The 18,585-nt window shown below is 46.7% G+C and overlaps 1 protein-coding gene across 29 annotated transcripts in view; it reads left to right on the forward strand.

Moving 5' to 3' along the window:
- Nucleotides 1–18,585, forward strand: part of SAP30 (Sin3A associated protein 30) — a 101,303-nt gene that overhangs the window by 79,851 nt on the left and 2,867 nt on the right. For 18 of the 29 annotated variants that reach the window (XR_009503955.1, XR_009503950.1, XR_009503947.1 and 15 more), the window contains 5 exons: nt 4,190–4,338; nt 5,261–5,407; nt 5,792–5,857; nt 12,961–14,562; nt 16,722–16,769. The exons of 1 other annotated variant lie outside the window; for it this stretch is intronic. The gene's annotated coding sequence lies outside the window, so the exon portion shown is untranslated. The remainder of the gene's footprint in view (nt 1–4,189; nt 4,339–5,260; nt 5,408–5,791; nt 5,858–12,960; nt 14,563–16,721; nt 16,770–18,585) is intronic. 10 more of the 29 variants (XR_009503941.1, XR_009503932.1, XR_009503934.1 and 7 more) reach the window with 9 other exon arrangements.

Genomic DNA, 18,585 nt, shown 5'->3' on the forward strand with positions numbered 1-18,585 from the left:
GCAGCCCCCATTTATGGAAAGAGTGCAGAAGGGTGTCCCCTCTTCCGGCTGCCTCCTGGCCGCCTGTTGCAGCATTGAGGAAGTCAGGAACTTTCTGCTCACAGCAAAAAGCTCACAGAAAGGACACCGGATCTGTTAAGATCAAGAAAAATAAGGATCACGTGAAGGTGGGAGTTGGGTGCAGCGGTTCCCTTTACACGGTGGGTGTCACGGACCGAGGGAAGGCAGAGAAAAGAGGCAGCCCTGACCTGGGGTTGCAGCTGAAGCCACCAGCCCCGCTGATTTAAGTATGTTAGAATTTCCAAAATTCAAACAAACTAATTTTTTAAAGGGATGAAGAGGCTGCTTGTCTTCCAGCTGAGCCGGCCGGTCCCCTGTGCCGCCCAGCGTGGGTGATGTTGGTGGGGACTTAGTGCGGAAGAGCGGGTCCTGGATGTGATCCGGAAACTCACCAGGCGCGTGGCTTCGCAGTAGTGGAATCTGTCGATATGAACAATCCTCAGCACGTTGGGTGATTCGAGTGCACTTTCATGGTTCCCTCTCATTTTACCCCTGTGCTATTTGCACACGCCGCAGGAATCCCTCACTCCCCTCTGAATTATGTGCCGCTGGAGACGGATGCTCGGACCTCCCACTCAGGCAGGGCAGTCCCAGCACCGCCAACTCACAGGACCTACTGTTCGTCCCTTCCTTACCCGGCGCTGCCACCGCGGCCCGGCCGGGAGGGCGGGAAGCGAGTCCCCAGACAGCCATCCATCTCGCTCGTAAACGCTCTCTATTTTACTAAGTTCCATCAACGTTCACGTACGCACCGAAGCAAAACAGTCCTCCTCTATGCACTCTTTTTTTCTCAACCTGTATGCAGCCCACAGACGTGCATGAAGTATTCGCGTGTGTGTGCTGGGCGCGCTTGAAGCCCTGCGCGCATCTGTGCAATGGTGCGTGTGCGCCCCAGGCCGCGTGCCAGGGCGCACAGGACACCTGGTGCCGGGCGGAACCGCCACCTTCACAGGCTGCACATGGAGGCCGAGCTGCTCCTAGGCTTGGATCCTCATGAATCACTCTTTGGCAGTTTCCTCCCCAGCGTGCCATGTGTTGGTTTTTTGTTTGTTTGTTTGTCTTTTTCCTTTTAATAACCATTTCTTTAAAACTGAAGTGTAGTTAATTTACAATGTGTTAGTTTCAGGTGTACAGCAAAGTGGTTCAGTGATACATATATATGTATAATAATACAAATATATTACATATATATAATTTTTCAGGTTCTTTTCCGTTACAGCTTATTGCAGGGTGTTGACTGTCCGCCCCTGTGCTGTGCAGTAGGTCCTTGCTGGCTTTCTGTTCTGTATGCAGTAGCGGGCACATCCCATGGGTTGGTTTTAACTGCCTCACTCATCTTAGCATGTCCAAAGCCTGTGTGATGAGTTGGTGTCCCAGCCTGCTGCTGCCTCTCTCCTCCCCCTCTTCTGCTCCCACACCCAGATTCGCCGGGAACGTTTATCGCTCAGTAAACGATAAGGGATTCCTTCTGCGAGTCCAGGAAGACACGAAAGGCAGCTGTCTTTTGTGTTAACATCAACTCCGGCTCTCCTCACCGTCTTCTTTCTACTTGTTGTAGGCCCTCTGCCCACTTACTTTAGAAAAGAAGCAAACGTTACCCTAGCTTCCCAGATCATGCAGTCCTGTTCTTGAATAACCTTCCAATGGTTTACTATGTAAGATACCCGGAGCAGCACACACACACACACACGCGCGCGCGCGCGCACACACACACACACACACACACACACACACAGTGTGTGTCAAAACCAAACAGTTTGGCATCCTCTCCTTGTTTTTAATCAACGGCTGCTTCCCATCTAGTTTTCACCTTGTGAAACTCATGAGGAATCTGAAGTCGTCACCTCCGCTTCAGACTGAGTGTTCTGAGGAGTGCTAGAGGGCAGACGGGACAGGAGTTTGAAGGCTGTGTCTCCGTATTCTTGGACCCCTTCAATATGCATCTTTCAGCCCGATGCTTGGTGCACCACAGTGCACATTTGAAGTCTCAGGTTAGGGAAGTACCAAGAGTGGTAGTTTTGAGGCTAACGAGAAGCACCTGCAGATTCCTTTCTCGTTCAGCTCGAGGAGTTTCTAATCTCTTTCAGTGTAAATCCTCTTGACTGGAGTGAGGCTTCTAATATTACCTCTTACGATGAGTGCTTTTCAGACCCCGTAGAAGGCATCCTAATAGTCGAGAACAAGAGAGAATTACCACAGAACAGGAGGGAAATGATACAGGACTTGTATCAACAGGGTTGGACAACAATGATGAAATTCCACATTTTTATCTAGAATCATCCTGGAATGATTAAGGCTGAGAAGACATGAGGAAGGCCAGGGGACCGTCCTGTTACAGCCTGTGGTGCCAGCGTCCAGACCAACCTGCACGTGCTGGTCACCTGTCTTTGGAGAGTGAGCCCCCAGATGCAGGGAGGCTGGAGAGAGCAGCGTCTGTGTCTTGTCTCCAGGCATCTAGGGGAGAATTCGCGTCCTGGGGTGATGCTTTTGCCTTGCCTTTATTGAGGACTTTCTCGTCTGAATTCTCACATTACTTTTTTTTTTAATTAATTTTTATTGGAGTATAGTTGCTTTACAATGTTGTGTTAGTTTCTGCTGTACAGCAAAGTGAATGAGCTATATGTATACATATATCCCCTCCTTTTTAGATTTCCTTCCCATGTAGGTCGCCGCAGAGCATTGAGTAGAATTCCCTGTGCTATACAGCAGGTTCTTATTAGTTACCTATTTTATACATGGTAGTGTGTATATGTCAGTCCCAATCTCCCAATTCATCCCACCTCCCCTTCCCCCTCGGTGTCCATACATTTGTTCTCTACGTCTGTGTCTCTGTTTCTGCTTTAATCTTCATGCATAGTTTATATGATCCGTGCAGTGTGATGATACGCCGTTAGCTTCCTCTCTGCATTTCGAGGACAGAGTTTGTTTTTAGGGCCACACTGACTTGCAACAGTCATTGTGGGTGATCTGTCTCCATCTATCCCGCCCTGAGCGTTCTCTACATTAAGGGTCAGCAGACATTTTCTGTAAAAGGCCAGTGTGTTTGGTTTGAATGTTTGTGTCTCCCCAAAAGTCAGATGTTGAAACTTGATGTCCAAGTGATGGTATTTGGAGGTGAGAACTCTGGGAGGTGACTGGGTCATGAGGGCAGAGCCCTCAGAAGGGGCACTGGGGCCCCCTCAGAGGGCTCCCTTGTCCCTTCTCCACGTGACACACAGCCAAAAGGTGGCCGTCTCTGAACCAGGATATGGGCTCTCTCCAGACACTGAATCTGCCAGCGCCTTGACCTCAGACTCTGCAGCCTCTAGAACTGTGAGAAAGAGATGTCTGTTGTTTACAGGCCTCCCAGTGTATGGTATCTTATTAAAGCAGCCCAGGGACTTCCCTGGTGGCACAGTGGTTAAGAATCCGCCTGCGAATGCAGGGCACACGGGTTCGATCCCTGGTCTGGGAAGATCCCACATGCCACGGAGCAACTAAGCCCGTGCGCCACAACTACTAAGCCTGCGCTCTAGAGCCTGCGTGCAGCAACTACTGAGCCTGCGTGCCACAACTACTGAAGCCCGCACACCTAGAGCCCGTGCTCTACAGCAAGAGAAGCCACCACAATGAGAAGCCCACACACCGCAACAAAGTGTAGCCCCCGCTCGCCACAACTAGAGAAAGCCTGCGTGCAGCAACAAAGACGCAATGCAGCCAAAAATAAATTAAAAAAAAAAAAAAAAAAAAAAAAGCAGCCCAAACAAACTAAGACAGCCAGACAGGACACATTTAGGCTTTGTGAACCACATGGTCTCTGTTGTAACAGCTCTGCTCTGCGAGAAAGCAGCCAGACACAATCATACGTAAATGAGCAAGGCTGTGTTACAATAAAACTTTATTGACAAAACAGGCTGAGGGCCAGAAGCGGTCCTTGGCAATAGTTTGATGATTGCTGGTCTGAGTCAATGCCAGTCATCCCATTTCCCTTATTAGTGATCAGACCAGGCAGGCATGTGTGTGTGTGTGACCTAATCCTGGTCAGGAAACAGGAGGGGACATCTGGTGCGGGCCTCTGGAAAAGGCTTCCTTGATTGATTCTAAGACCTTGTCCCTTATTTCCCTCTGGACCTTGCTGTGTTGGGAGCAGGCATCGTACTCCCTGGCTGAGGATGGCCCAACACTGGAAGGAGGACAAGGCTGAGAGGAGCACGAAGAGGAGAGAGACCCTGACATTCTCACCCAAGCCCACTCTGCTCTGGTCTCCAAACTATGCAGATTAATCGATGTCCTTCTTGGGTAAGCCAGTTAGCCTTTTTGTTTGCAAGAAAGCATATTAATTGATACAGCTCTACCCCTGAAATGTTTAAAATGATGTTAAATTGATGTAAATCGAATCTGGCTTCTCCTTGGGGGAAAATTATATACTTCATACTGCATTTCTGATAAAGAGCCCAGTGTCCAACTTTTTACCAAAATGATAAAAAATGCCATGTTGAGTCAAACATACATGGTGTGTTTCTAGAAAGTTGTTTTTACAGTGCATATAACTGATGACTAGGACAGAATACAGTGAGTCGCTTCAAATTCAAATTCGCATGAGTGTGTATCACATGAAGTTCTCGTCTTACATCTTCATAATTCCTACGTCTTAGTGCAGGAAATATAGTAAACACTCACTCAGGTCACAGAATCGACTGGGATTTTTAGGGAACATTTCACAAGACTCTTTGAGGAGAATTTTAAGGATATTTGGGTCCACATGATAAATTTAAAGAGTGTAAAGGGGTCCAGAACCACTGACTTGGAAGTATACTTCATGAAACATGAAAATACGGGAAATACGATGTCAGGGGGTAAAAAGCAGAACACTGAAGTGGACACGCAGGGACTCCAACTATGTAAAAAATACATGTGCACAGAGAAGGAATGGATGAAACTATAAAATCATAATTTAGGTAATTCAAGTTTTATTTTCATAAAATTTCCAAGTTTTCTACAATAAAAAAGTTTTGCTTCTATAATCGGGAAGAATAAAATTTCAGTACCGACCACAGAGCACACGTTTGCCTTATATGACAGTGGCTGCCACCAAAAGAACATCATTCCTTTTATAAGTTGTGTATAAGGATTTAATACGCCTGACTATAAGACAGTGAGATTTTTAAATAAAGAAACTCCAAAATCAAATGAATGTATTTCTTCCTGGTAATTCCTTTAGGAGACGATATGCTTATTCAAATGACGTTTTTTGGAGCTCCTGTGGAAGAACTGTCGGTGAACAGTCAGCCACGGAAGAAATGGATCTCCTGTCTCTATCGAGGCATAGCATTCTCTCTCCTCCCTCCTCAGCCAGCTTCAGCTAATGGTTTGTTTGCTTGTTGACACTGACCTTCAGCGGCCACTGGGAAGGGCTGTAGGGTCATGTGCAGGGGTGGAGCCCAGAAGCGCCCTCAGTCTCCTTGTAAAAGCAGGTCTCTTTGTGGATTCCGAGATGCTTTAGGAGTTAGCATAGGTTTACTTGGCTGTACCCTATAAAGGCGAATTAAAAGAAAGTGAGGAATTAATTGCACTTTCCTTTTTATTTTTATTTATTTTTAATTTTTAATTTTAATTTTTTTAACATCTTTAATGGAGTATAATTGCTTTACAATGGTGTGTTAGTTTCTGCCTTATAACAAAGTGAATCAGCTATACATATACATATATCCCCATATCTCTTCCCTCTTGCGTCTCCCTCCCACCCCTCTAGGTGGTTGCAAAGCACCAAGCTGATCTCCCCGTGCTATGCAGCTGCTTCCCACTAGCTACCTATTTGGTAAGTCCATGCCACTCTCTCACTTCTTCCCAGCTTACCCTTCCCCCTCCCCATGTCCTCAAGTCCATTCTCTACATCTGCGTCTTTATTCCTGTCCTGACCCTAGGTTCTTCAGAACCATTTTTTTTCTTTAGATTCCATATATATGTGTTAGCATACGGTATTTGTTTTTCTCTTTCTGACTTACTTCACTCTGTATGACAGTCTCTAGGTCCATCCACCTCACTACAAATAACTCAATTTCGTTTCCTTTTATGGCTGAGTAATATTCCATTGTATATATGTGCTACATCTTCTTTATCCGTTCATCTGTCGATGGACACTTAGGTTGCTTCCATGTCCTGGCTATTGTAAATAGAGCTGCAGTGAACATTGTGGTACATGACTCTTTTTCAATTATGGTTTTCTCAGGGTATATGCCCAGTAGTGGGATTGCTGGGTCGTATGGTAGTTCTATTCTTACTTTTTTAAGGAACCTCCATACTGTTCTCCATAGTGGCTGTATCAATTTACATTCTCACCAACAGTGCAAGAGGGTTCCCTTTTCTCCACACCCTCTCCAGCATTTATTGTTTGTAGACTTTTTGATGATGGCCATTCTGACTGGTGTGAGGTGATACCTCACTGTAGTTTTGATTTGCATTTCTCTAATGATTAGTGATGTTGAGCATCCTTTCATGTGTTTGTTGGCAATCTGTATATCTTCTTTAGAGAAATGTCTATTTAGGTCTTCTGCCCATTTTTGGATTGGGTTGCTTGTTTTTTTGATATGGAGCTGCATCAGCTGCTTGTAAATTTGGGAGATTAGTCCTTTGTCAGTTTCTTCATTTGCAAATATTTTCTCCTATTCTGAGGGTTGTCTTTTCGTCCTGTTTATGGTTTTCTTTGCTGTGCAAAAGCTTTTAAGTCTCATTAGGTCCCATTTGTTTATTTTTGTTTTTATTTCCATTTCTCTAGGAGGGGGGTCAAAAAGGATCTTGAAGTGATTTATGTCATAGAGTGTTCTGCCTATGTTTTCCTCTAAGAGTTTTATGGTGTCTGGCCTTACATTTAGGTCTTTAATCCATTTTAAGTTTATTTTTGTGTATGGTGTTAGGGAGTGTTCTAATTTCATTCTTTGCACTTGCCTTTTTATCCCTACTCAGTACACAGCGCCATGCTGAGCACAAAGCAAAGGTTCAGTTCATTGATGTTAATTGGGACATCTGTGACACTGCGGAGTCACTGTAGCTGGGGACTGGATTGTCTGTGTTGACGTCACTCAGCTAAAGAGAAGCTGAGAGTTATCAGCTTGTTTAGACTCATAGATGATTCAATTTTCCCAAATAGCCTAGAACTCGGTCTCTTACTGGGGTGACAAACTCTGCCCAGTTTGCCAAGGATACTTCTCATTTTAGCACCAAAACTCATGCATCTCAGGAACCCCCTCAGATGCAGGCTGACTGAGGTGGTTGGTCACTCTCTCCACTGGTGACCCAACTTTATAATGATGCAACTTCCCTTCATCTTAGTCTGACCTGGCTTCTCCAGCCAAGCCATTCACCCAAGGCTGGATGGAGGCATCCAGTGGCCCAGCCATCTGACCTCTGCTGTGTGTCGTTGTCCTACAGACGAACAAGCCAGAACAAAGGGATGAACTGCACAGAGGCAGGGCCCTACACGTATAACCTGGTTATAATTTTCCTGGGAGAGTTTGGGTTCCTGGCTTATCCATCCATTTCTTAGTTATGTATGTATGTATGTATGTATATATTTATGGCTGCGTTGGGTTCCTGGCTTATCTGTCCACTCCTTATTTATTCATTTATTTGTTTATTTATTTGTTTATTTATTTATTTATGGCTGTGTTGGGTCTTCGTTGCTGCGTGCGGGCTTTCTCTAGTTGCGGCGAGCGGGGGCTACTCATCGTTGCGGTGCGCGGGCTTCTCATTGTTGTGGCTTCTCTTGTTGTGGAGCACAGGCTGTAGGCACGCAGGCTTCAGTAGCTGTGGCTCGCGGGCTCTAGAGTGCAGGCTCAGTAGTTGTGGCACACGGGCTTAGTTGCTCCACGGCATGTGGGATCTTCCCCAACCGGGGCTCGAACCCGTGTCCCCGGCATTGGCAGGTGGATTCTCAACCACTGCGCCACCAGGGAAGCCCCCATCCGCTCCTTGTAAAGAACAACTGCCTCTCAGGTTGGCTCATCACTTCTGTTTTGCCTGTGACATACAGAAAGACAAACCGACCAGCCCAACATGACCCTGCTCAGAACAAGGTTTTCTGCCAGGTTTTCACATGCTGGAAAACTTGTGTCCCTCGGAAAGAAACCCCAGCAAAATGAAGCCTAATTTTTATTTATTTTTGCATTCAGAGAGGAATGGCAATGTCTTCCATGTCCTAGACACATCTTAATTTGTGGATTTTCTTCTTATTTGACTCTCTTAATAGGAGGAAAGTATGCCAGGGCTGATTTATGGGTCTCCAGTGGTGCCAGGCATCATTTCACATGTGCGCAGCTGCTCCACAGTAGTTTAACTTGGCGGATAGTATTAAACCCTGGAATTGTGTCATCTATTTGTACACGCATACAATAGCCTCCTTGTGCAGGTTTTTCAAGAATCCTTGCAGGCATGGTTGAGACTGGGCGTTTAAGGAGCCTCACAGAGTGATTTATTCTGTTGGAAGGCTTTCAGAGTTTCCAGAATGAAGGATGAGATAGCATTTTGTGCCATCGATTAAGTTCCCCAGGGGAGTTAGAGTCGGGCTAACGTGGAGAGGCCTCAAGCCCGCGGTGGGACCTCCCATTTCAGTGGTCGTCCAGGCGATGTGGGACATGTGACTGCTGTCAGCAGGCTGGCTTTCATTCTGACGTGTCGCAGGGAAGCAGCTAAAAGTGGGGGGCGGGATGATCTAATGCAAGTCGCCGCGGGCGTAAATAACTTGAGAAGCTCTGTTGACAGCAGAAAGTCCGGCCTCCGCAGTAGTTAACAAGGCTATCTTCAAATTCAAAGGGCCCTGACATTTGTCACAGTTGTCCTTTGTAGTCAAGGGTGCTACTGCGGACACCGTGTTTATCCCTGCAGCCGAGTGTGGCTGAAAATACCCGTGTGTGACAGTTGATAAGGCCTTTCTGCGGAGGGGGACAGAGCGGGCGTGAGAGCCTGGCTGGGGTTTGTGTGCGGGCCTCCCAGCGCACAGCTTGGCGTGTCACAGAGCATCTTGTCTCCATCTGCAGCGACCTGACCGCTCTGGCCTCAGCCCCTCGGCTCCAGCGGCCCGCAAAGGTCTCCATTCTTGAGTGACTTTCCCTGGGTCTTGCTTGCTGTCTCCCCTGCCTGCACAGGGCAGGCAGGCTGGTGCCAGACTCCTTCCTACACCCCGGCTCGGGGGAGAAGCCCTTTGAGGTGGGCTGGGTCCCTTGACACTTTTGTCGATGGGTGATTTTATTTTGCCACTTTAGCACTGAGCGTTTTCAACTGGAAAGACCTTTGAGGCTGAAAGGACTTCCCCCCTTTCTTGGTGTCGCCTGTCTTAGGACAGGGAAAGGCAGAGGCAGTGCTCTGGGCTCAGGTGTGCCTCTCCCGTCGGTGGGCTAGGAGGGCACTTACACAGTTCGTTGCCGTAAAAAATGGTACCTCACCAGCCTATTCTCAAAATCCTTTCTTAAGGCCAGAAATTCCTAAAGGCTCATCTTGGAAGCCTAATAATAGGTTCACAAGCCAGCGACAGGGCTCAGAAAGCCTTCCTGCTCGGGCGTCTTGCTGGGGGCAGCAGCTAGGTCAGGCCCGGGCGGCGCTGGTGGCCGCAGCCCATGGCCAGCACTGCGTGACTGCTTATTACTTCGCCTCTTTGGCAAATAAAAATCTTTTTACCCATGGGTTCAAGATGGGGCTTAGGAAAGAGAATAAAAGGGCTTCTTGGTGATGCCTTAGCCTTAAAATCTCCTATGGGAGGAACTGCTAATTGTCTTGAACAGGGAAACCCCAAGAATCTTATGAGCTCCTTAACCACTGAGTGAATCGCCTTATCAGACCTTCTTCGAGAAGAGTCTGGTGCATAAGGAAGTTTTGATGAGGATGACTGAGAGATGAGAGCGTGGTGCCTGAGACCCACCCTGGGCACTGGACTTCCCCGGGAGGCAAAGACGACCTGAGCCTCCATGAGCAGCTAAGGGACACTGGTGTCCAAGAACAAACATCTTCTCGGGAGGGAGAGCGGGTCTGGAATTGGGAGGCAGGGGAACTGAGCACAGACTTTGTCTACTTCACAATTCTGCCCCTTTGGTTTGAGGTCATTCAGTAGAGTTCCATCCCACACAAGTCTTGAAGTTGTTTCGCCAAGGAACGTCTCTGAATCAGCCTTCATCTCTTCTTGACCCTCTAAGGGACGCTGGGAGGGAGGCCCAGAGTCCCCAAGGCTCCAGCGCATGTAGCAACGGTCTCTGATCCTGTAGATATTGTTTTTTTGTTTATTTGTTTGTTTGTTTTTTGAGAAAGTAGGAGGAATGGGATTGAAAGTAACAAGCATCTGGTATGTTCTGTCATTCCCATTTTATAGATGAGGAAACTGAAGTTCGGTTATGGGACCAGGATTACGTGAAAGCGAATAGCAAAGCTGGGATCTAAACGTAGGCCACCTACCGGGGGTGAGCAGGGTGACAAGTTAGCCCAACTCAGAGAGCCCCCTGCATCTGACTTCTGCGCTCCATCTCAGAACTGTGGGCTTCTCTCTACAGTCCTGACTGAGAACTTCACCAGGAAGACAGCAGGTTCTCCTCATGGTGTTTGAGAAACCACTGACTAAAGAATGAGCCTTGCCTGTATCCCTGATGATCTTTTAAAATAGTAAATAGTAGCACTGCTATAATGGTGAACATTGAAATGCCACCATCTGCCCTTGGTCTTTCGGAAGGTACCAGGCAAATCTTGCTGTTCTGAGACCGATATCTAAATTCTTTTAATTAACTCATTTATTGACCAGGGGATTTTTGCAGGATCTAACGCCTGTGGCTGGTGATTTGTTATGTAAATCAATATTGAAACGTCTCTGGTCAATAACGTTTGGGTAACAAAAGACGTATTAATAAGTCTCTGGTCAATATTAATAAACCTTATTTGGTTTGATGAGTTAAAACAATACCCTTAGCCTCCACTGTGTATGTTGGACAAGAGGTCAGAAGGAAACAGTTCCTCTGAGATGACTCTCCAAAGAAGGTCCTAATAGGTTTGGGTTGATAGACATCCAAGAAGTTACAGATGATAGGGGTTGACACCCTTCTAAAATTAATACATGCCCAGTAGGCTAAGCCCATGGTTTCCTTCCTTTTCCATTGGATTTCTAAATGTCAGGAGTCCCCATCTTCATGGTCTGTGACGTGATGGGGCCCTTCTAGTTACAGAGCTCTTCCTCATGAATTGCTCTGTGAAACCTCCAAGACAGTGCTTCATTCCTTTTCTGTCAGGTGAGGACATGGAGACAGAACGCCCGTGCATTCCTGACGGCAGCACAACTGCTACACCACGGAGCTGGGGCTAGAATCTAGAACATGAGTGCTTTTAGCATTGCCCGCCGTGCTCCCTCTCCACATTCCACAGAAGGGTTTATTAAGGATCACATTTTGCATAAGGCAGCCGATGGTAGCAATGGTCACCTGAAGCCAAGGTCCCAGGCTGTGGAGCTGGTAGGGCTGGGGCGTCTCTTGCCTTGGCTTGGGGTTGGCCCAAGGGATTAAAATCACTGGGGTACAGGAGGAAGGATGCCAAGGTTGGAAGCCGGGCCCAGGCTGAATTGGGCTGTGCTGGCGGCATGCGAAGTTATGAAGCATTTTCAAAGTACCTATGACATTTTTTTTTAGGTAATAAAATCTTTACGTTCAAACTGTTAGAAAATATTTGAAACAAGCCATTCCTAAATATGTTTATGTAAGTATCCCTAAGACACACTACACACGTGTGAGTCAGACTAAGTTCTTCATAAAATAGAATTGAATTCAGTTGTTTAAAATGGGTTTGCTGTTGGGCTGCATGGAGACATGTACGTGATTTGATCGTAGCCCTCACTTTTCAATGTTTTGAGTGTCAAAAGGACATAGGATGGCACCTTTCTTAGGAAGTGTGATTTATAATATACTCCACACTCAGTGAAAATTGAGTTTGTGTAGTAGTTAGGATTAGGTTGCTAGAAGATCCAAAATAACAGTGGTTTAAAGAAAATAGAAGTTTCTTTTTCTCTCATGAAACGAAGTCAGTTCACAGATGGTTTGGTGGCTTCGTGGTATCAGGGGCTCCTCCTATCTTGTTACTCACTATGCATGAATTCTATTTCCAAATTCACTTCGTGGGCCAGTATGGCTGCTGGAGTGCCAACAATTATATCTGCAATCCAGGCAGTAGGAAGAAAAAAGGAGTGAAAATGAGGGAACGCTCTCTTCTACTTCCACTATGTCTCCTCAGCTAGAACTCTGTGATGCGCCAGATCTGGCTACCAAGCTGACTGAGAAATGTATGATTTTAGCTAGCCGTGACGTTCTCAGCTAAAACAATAATTGGGATTATTTTAACAAGGAAAACAAAGGGAGAATGAATATTGAGTGGCAATTAGGAATCTCTGCCACAGGTTGGTTATGGAACCTGTTCCCTTCATCTTGTTCCCTAGGCTCCCCGCACTTGCTCCTTGCCCATCCGCTCTTGCACACATGCAATTAAAAAAAGACCCTATTGCTTGAGAGACCCAGAGCCATGCAGAACAGAAAAGATTATGGGTGGAAACTGAGTCAAACTAGGGAGCTTCTTGCTATGATTATTTGCCTTTATTATCAGTATCATTTATATCATCATCAAAAAACCTTACTGTGTACTAGAATGTGTAGGGGAAAACATCAGAGGTGTTAGGAAATATAATACAGGATTCCTGTCTCTACCCTTGACTTTCTCATTTGGGGGAGATGAGACTCCCAGAGTAAGGTCCTGTCAAGAGCTGTGAAAGGGCTGAGATTTTCCCCCACTTGTAAGTGAGGAGCTAGCCCGCCAGTGTCCTGGGTGCTGGCAGGAGACACAGGACCCTGGGTCAGAGATAAAGGACTGAATTATAGCAGTAGTCTGAGTGCCAGTCTTTTCTTGTGCTAGTTCCCCAGTTCCCGCAGGGTGACTCGGGTGGCCACCCGGCGACTGCACGGCGGCAGGTGTCATTACAGGAGAGGAACCTGGGGCTCAAGGCAGGCAAGCCTTGTACGATGGGAAGTAAGGGTGCCGCCCCTTCTCCAGAGGGAACCTCCGTCTCCGAGGTTCCAGGCTGCCCACTTGTAGGCGTCCTTGTAAAGACGGTCCCTCCAGAACAGAGGTGTAAGCGTCTCTGCCTGCAAGATGTCAGACACAGGAGAGGCCCGTGGAGAACCGTCTCCCGCCCGACGTGACACAGCGCACGCCAAGCGCGGCACCAGGACGGAAGCACCCCGGTCCCCTGTGAGTGAGCAGAGCGCGCTGGGGGCCGCGCAGTCGGGGGCCTGGACGGGAGGGCGAGGCTGGACCAAGAGCGGGAAGAGGGCTCCGACCCCCATGCAGGTGCGCAGACGCGGTACAATGAGGCGTTCGCAGACCTACCGAAGAGCACTTTGGTGGAAGGGAGAGCGTTACAGGAAAGCCGTGGGGTCTGCACGTCCCGGCAGGGCCTGGGATGCCTGAGGAAGTTCCCACAGTGAGGAGGAGGGTCGGCAATGGTGCCGCCGGCGACACGGCTCGGGATGGCCGGAGTGGAGGAGACGGGAGGCGAGGCAGGGACCGGTCTGGGCATCAAGTGCTGGGTGCGCGAGCGCTTCCCACACGGCAGGGCAGCGCACCTGTACGTATTGTTTCGCCTCCTTTACTAGGGAGCAGGCAGGCAAGCTTGCAGGGAACTTCGTGTCTGTAAGGATAACGGGGTAGCACCACTAACAGACCCGTCACCTCAAGGGGCACTTCCTGAGTTTCTCACGAGGGCATCACCCAGGTGTTCAGTGCTGGGTCCTCTCATGTATTTTAGGATCAGGCCCTTCCCTGCAGGTATCAGTGTGAGGTTCTAAAGGACCCCGGGGGCCCTTCCTGCCCAGGATAAGGGAGGGCTTTGGTGTGGGGCAGATGGATAGAAATACCTGTGTCGTACCTGGGTGACCAGTCACAATAGCAGCTCTGAAAGAGAAAACTAGTGTAAAGGACACGTCCCCAGGGAAACCCGGATACTAACAGACAAATGGCTTCAACACAGGAGCCCCTGACAAAGAAGATGCTGGACGTCCCTGTCCTTAACCCTCAGACTGGAGACGGAAATTCTACGTGTCCTCCAGTGGCTTCCTACTCTTCTCACAGAACAGTCTTGGCTCCTTGACGTGGTATGAGAAGCAGGAGCACGTCCCCCGGCCCCCGCACCTCCACAGTGAGTGAAGTGGCCCTGACTCGGCTTGGCTTCCGCCATCCATCATGGAAGGCTTTGGCAGACCGCTGTGGAAACAAACTCCTAAATATTTTAAACAGAGACCATGGCTGACAGGAGTCAAACTTTCTGTATTAAGGGAGGATTAAAACCTCAGCTATTTCCAGTAATTTATTATGCACCCGCTCATAAACACATTGCACTGGTCACGGAATGTATACGTGTAGCAGGCCCTCCAGAGACAGATGAAGAACACTTCAAGGGCATCAAGGGCACCCAGGTTCCAGCATGGAAGCAGAGTCACAGTTGACAACCTTTGCACAGTAAGTCCCCTGACCGTTGGTGACCTGTGTCCTGTGGGCCACTGTCTGGGAACCACTGCACATGGCAAAGGAGCAAGACCCTCTGGCCTTACTCAGACCCATCATTACACTGTCCCCAAAAGTGACCCATGTCAGCCTTCAAGGGCTCACGTTGAGAAAGGCAATCTGTCTCGAGAAAAGCCATCCAAGTGCCAAATTATTGATGGACAGTCACCACACCCAGTGTGCTGTGTCTGACTGTGGGCACCACACCTCAGGGGCAACATTGGCAACGTGACACATGCAGGGCAGATGCATCCAGACCAGAAGGGGACACAAACCATGCGACACTGGGACAAAGGAACAGGATTCACATGGATAGAAGGGGGGGGCACGCTTGCTGTCCGAATGCTCTGGAGGTCGTGGAGAGGAAGGTTTTCCCAGGGTGGGGGCGGAAACCAGTGGTAAAGGGTGGTCGCCGTGAGAACAGATTTATGCTAAAAAACCCAGGGGTGTGGGGGGAGTACTTCCTAACAGAGCTGTTGAGAAAGGGCTGAGCTCTCTGCCCCTGGAGACGCTCAAGCCTTCGCTGCACAGCCATGCTGGAAGAACACTGCAGAAAAACTCCAGCGTCGGATCACTGAAGGAAGGGACTGAGTTGTTTCCCCCCCAGGACCCTGTGATGCCATGCATGGGGGACTTGAATCTGAAGTTGGGGTGTGTGTGTGGTGTGGTGTGTGTGTGGTCTTGTAATAGAGAAGAATAAATCTGACTCCATATTGGATCTATTTCTTTAGCTCCAACCTTTGTGCCCTGTTGCCTCTGCTTAGTCATGCTGGCTCTGCACCTTTTGTAAAAGAATGTTGCCTATGGCTTGAAATATACAGGATAGCCTGACCTTGACCTGACCTGAACAGAGACTAACAGGAACATGACCTGGCCTACTGGACAGCTACAAGAACAAAGGATCTGACACCAAGAAGTTTGCAATAACTAACCACACCCCTCCCTCACCTTGCCTTTAAAAGGGCTTTGCTGATAGCTTTTCGGGAGTTTGGCCTTTTTAAGGCATGAGCCACCTGTCTCCTTGCCTGGCCCCACAATAAACCTCTCTGCTCCAAACTCTGATGTTTCAGTATTTGGCCTGTGTATTAGGCACACAGACTTGCGTTTGGTAACAATTATGGCGAGCCAGCCAGGAATCTGTGCCTGTGGCGGGTGGACCCCGGCCAGGGACAGCCCCTTCCCAAGTTCCCAGCAGCTGCTGGAGCTCATTTTGCTCCGGGGAACTGCAAGGGACTCTCCCTGAGAGGCGTCAGCTGCCCCAGTGCACAAGGCCATTTGGAGCAGAGAAACATCCAGAGCTATGGTCCACATTTGGTGTCACTTGGGGGTAAGTCGCTCCATCTTGCACAGGCTGGGAATTCTCTCCACTCCATTTGGGTTACTTCCCTTGTGGGAAGTGAGACACTCTGGGTCTGTTCTCTTTTGAGAGCTAAGCCAGTCTATTTGGAGACCTCCATCTGGGAGTAGAAATGGAATTTTAGACTACACCTCCACTGATCTTGTGTGTGACCGTAGCTTATTTGTTATTTGTGTTTTTGTGTGTGTGTATTGTTTTGGGGTGAGCCACTCCACCTTGTGCCTTTGTTAGTGAGACCATACGTTTGTTGTTTGTATGTGTGTGTATCAGTATGCACTGGTCAGTTGAGACGTCTTCGGTAACAGGGCTCACGTATGATGGCACCAGGGTATCCTTCCCTATTGTGTTGGGTTTCACCTGTGGTTGAGCATTGGTTGGGATTTTCCTTTTGCAATGAATGGGTATCTCCCTTTTTGGTGCTAGGGAACTGTGATCGTGAAAGACCATTTTGCATTCCATTTGTTTGCTTTATTAATATTAGATAACACCGGCCATGAATAATTAAGTATGGCTAATCAGATCTCTGTTCCATCTTATAGTACCCCTACCATGTATTTTGCAAAACTGGGAGATCTTCAGTATGCTCCTAGAAAGAGAGAGAAAGAAGGTATTTTTTTTAACACTTCACCACCACTACATTCTTTAGACTCTGGACTAAATTAATTAAGATGATGAAACTCTCTTAAAATTCCAAAACTGGTTCTTTTTGCATATGCAGTTAAGAGAAAGCTGGCTTGATAAAATACCTTTTTTTCAGAATTCTGTCCCCAAGAGAACAAAAATATTCTGAGGAGCAAGCTTGAAGGTAACTAAGTAAATTCAACCTATTCCAACTGTTATTTTTGGTTTGCATTTGCCAGGTGAATTGCCATGACACGTGTGGTAATGATTCCTTATCTTTACATTTGCATGTTTGTTGTTAAAAAGTAGGATCCTTGCTGAGGAAATTGTTGGACTTCACCCTTTTGTTTTTGTTCTGCAGGTATTAGATTTTGTTCTTTGTATGTTTACATTTGTCTTGCATAGAAGTATGCCGGCTATGAGATCTCTTGTCTATCTGGATGTATGTATGTTTCATTATGATTAGGTGTCTTTGTCTTTGGATAGTATTGCTGAGGTTAACTTGTAAATGAGCTCTATTTAATAGATTTAAAAGTAAACGCTTACAAATTAAATACTTACTACTATTTAGAAAACAGGCCAAAATGAATTTCAGGTCCTCATGATCTGGGAAATACTCACTATGGAATTGATATGAAGCTAGCTTAAGCTTGTTGGTTTGACTAATACAGACATGTCTTTTAGAAAATTCAAACTATTTAGGATAAATCTTATAACCAGCAATAGAAATTTCTAGTAAGCGTTTCCGAAAAATAAGTATAAATTGTGAGAGATGCCTTTAACATTACTTACTTACTTAGGATGCTTTTAAATGCTTGTAATAGAAAACACAACTAAAAGTATCTTAAACAATTACGACTAATTCCTAATGGTTCCAGCATAGATTCAGTCAGTGAATCAGTGACATCAAGGATCCAGGTTCTTGCCATATTTTCCTCTGCCATTCTTACATGTCAGTTTTGTCCTTGGATTTGTTCCCTCATGATCTTAAGACAGCTTCCACGGCACCAGTCCTCATCCAACAATGACCAGATTCAGGAAAGTATGAACCTTTTGTCCCTTTCAAGAGCAAAGGAAACCCAAAAGTTCCCTTATTTGCCTTCACAGTTCTTAAGCAAGGTTGCACCTGTACTAAATCAAATATTGCCAAGAAGAAAAGGAATTACACCAGGATTGCCTTAACCTAATCCTCATTCACCCACTGGGGCTAAGGAGGGACCAATGAAAATCATGGGCCTAATAACTGAACAGTATTGGGATTCTCTTGGCAAGGAAGTATGAAGGGAATTGTTGGTGTGGTCAATACAGACATGTCTTTTATTGTGCCTGGGTTTACTGAGGGTGAATGGGTTTATGTTGTTTCTGTTGCGCAGTTTGTCAACAGAAAAAAAAATTAGCTTGGTATGATGAAATTCTTATAAGTAAATTAGATGCATATAGGATGAGAGCTTTTGGGTGACCTCTTTAGAAATGGCTGTGATTTGGGAATGTCTACTTAAGGGTGGTCCCTCCAGATATTTGGTAACTTAAATTTTAGAGTTGTGCTAGTTTGGGTGGGATGATGGGGGGTTACTGAATAGCTAGGTCATTCCCAGGCAGGGTACTGAAACATTAAGTACTGAACATAGAAGCTAAAGGTGTCTGGGACTACGTTTGGTGCCACGCTGAGATATTTTCTATAAAAAGCAGATGTTTTAAAAAATTATTATTGTTGTTTGTTTGCCAACCTACAGAATGCTAAAGGACAGTTCATAATTGATTGCTTCTTGGTTTTCACTAGAAATTTAAGCGTTTTTGTTTAGAGCTTTGGATTCAAATTTAAATATGTAATTAAAGCTACTAAAATAATAAAGGAAACATTTCAGTATACAGCAGGAAAGTAGGATATATGTTTGGAGTTCTACACATGGTTGGGCTGAGATTAGGTTAAACTTAAGTAAATGGATTTTGTTATTAAAAATAGGCTGGTGCAAAACTAGATTTGGTCCCTCTCTACTAAG

Source organism: Balaenoptera ricei, chromosome 6, assembly GCF_028023285.1.
Source record: "Balaenoptera ricei isolate mBalRic1 chromosome 6, mBalRic1.hap2, whole genome shotgun sequence".
Taxonomy (NCBI): Eukaryota; Metazoa; Chordata; class Mammalia; order Artiodactyla; family Balaenopteridae; genus Balaenoptera; species Balaenoptera ricei.